The sequence below is a fragment of the Dasypus novemcinctus genome, chromosome 30 (assembly GCF_030445035.2).
Source record: "Dasypus novemcinctus isolate mDasNov1 chromosome 30, mDasNov1.1.hap2, whole genome shotgun sequence".
Classification (NCBI taxonomy): Eukaryota; Metazoa; Chordata; class Mammalia; order Cingulata; family Dasypodidae; genus Dasypus; species Dasypus novemcinctus.
In genome coordinates, this window is record NC_080702.1 from 5,665,367 (window position 1) to 5,667,399 (window position 2,033).

The window sequence follows — 2,033 nt, forward strand, 5'->3', positions numbered from 1 at the left end:
AAGCCAGCTCATCTCATCTGTAGTATATTATTGATTTGCTGAGATGATTTTTATATATTTTGCTGAAACAAATAACATTTCTTTATTATCCTTAAACAATATTCATTATTAAGAACATAGTGTCATTTTTAAATTGCATTTACTTTTATACACCTAACATATTAAATGACAGAATAAAATTATTTCATTCTTTTCACTTTTAAAATGTTTGTATTTTCCAAACACTGGTAGTGACTGCAGACCAAATGATCAGATACATTCACTAAGTTATGTAAAATAACATGTTTGTTATATTTTGTTTCTCTTACTCCTTCTTGGAAGGAATTCTTAGTGATAAATGGGTTAAGGGAAATAATAGTTAATATGATATCCTACTGCTTAATAAATCTGAACTATGAGCAGTATTTTTCTACTGTAGTTAAGGTAACATAGAAATTTCTTCTTCTGCAGCATGAAGCTTTAATGGGAGATTTTTCAAGTAAACATGTTTGGCAGAAGACTGAAAAAAAAATTGAAGAATTCAATGAAATTAAAGAAAAACAAAAATATTACCTAGGCAAACAGTTGGCAACTATTTGACTTTTTTAACCATTGGAAAATAAGTGGCAGAAATAAAAGTTTGCTGGCAAGTATCATAACATAACCATGCAGAGGTCTCTTTTCTGTGTCTTAAATACTGACTTAAATAAGCCTATATACAATTTACCTATTTACAGATAAGAGGGGGAAAGCCCTTATGAGATAAAATAAGGGAGCACTAATTCAATTGCTGTAAAATTAAGAACCATGAATTTGTGTAAATAAAAGTTGGATAAAACCACATGACTTGTAACCCCTTCCATGTGTATCACATCCAGAGGGAACACAGTTTTCCTGAGAGAAGTTTTTTCAGAGCCTCCTTCACATCCTGTTCCTTAGAATACAGATGATAGGATTTAAGGTGGGAGTCACCATGGTGTAGAAAAGGGAGATAAATTTGCCTTGGTTCTGGCTATAACTGCCACTTGGCTGGAGATACATATAGATGATGGTGCCATTAGAAATGCTCATCACAATGAGGTGGGAGGAGCAGGTGCTACAGGATTTATATCTTGCCTCCACTGTTTTGACCCTCAGAACAGCTTGGGTTATGAAGCCGTAGGAGATAAGGATGAGTGTTGGAAGGATTAGGAGGAACAGGGCACTAATGACAAAAAGCACCAATTCATTAACGGTGGTGTTCACACAGCCAATTTAAGGAGAGCTGATACTTCCCAAAGACCTATTTGTCCAAACATAGAGGCAACTGCAAGATGAAGGTAGCATGGATTAAAGAATTGGCCAGAACACTTTTCCAGGAGATAGGTGCCAGCTGCTGACAAAGCCACATGTTCATGAAGATTACATAGGGTAAGGGTTTGCAGACAGCAACAAAGCGATCGAAGGCCATCACAGCCAAAAGGATGCACTCTGTAGAGCCCAGGGCTAGAGAGGTGTAGAGTTGGACCACACAACCTCCATAAGTGATGGTCTTCTCTGGTCCTCCCTGCTTAACTAGGGTTTGAGGGGCATGGCTAATGGTGAAGCAGAGGTCCAGGAAGGAGAGGTTTCTTAGGAAAAAGTACATGGGGGTGTGGAGAAGAGGATCCAGGTATGAGATGATGATGATGATGAAGTTTCCCTCAAGTTGCAGGAGAGAGAAGAAAAGGATAACTACAGAGAGCACAGCCTCTAGGTGAGGGCGGTCTGAGAAGCCCAGAAGGATGAAACCCATGGGGGAGCTATCATTGGCCCTTCCCATACCTCTAGGGGGAACATCATCTGCTAAGACAAAAATAAGAAGTTTGGAACAGTTTACCTGAGAATCAGAAAATGTAAGAACAGAGAGATCATGGAGACCTATTTGTCCAAACTACTCATTTTGCCCTTGCTGTGGTCCATATACCATCCAGTCTAATGCCTCTTCTTAGAAAATCATGAATAATTTCAATTACAGTGTTTTCTGGGAACTCATTATTAAAGCCTGTTAAAGTGAGGTAGTGCTAAGTTCCTAG

General features: G+C 38.2%; 1 pseudogene; it reads right to left on the reverse strand.

The window, feature by feature from the left end:
* Positions 1 to 847: 847 nt before the first annotated feature.
* On the reverse strand, positions 848 to 1,780 carry LOC131276645 (olfactory receptor 2G3-like; annotated as a pseudogene).
* Positions 1,781 to 2,033: the final 253 nt, after the last annotated feature.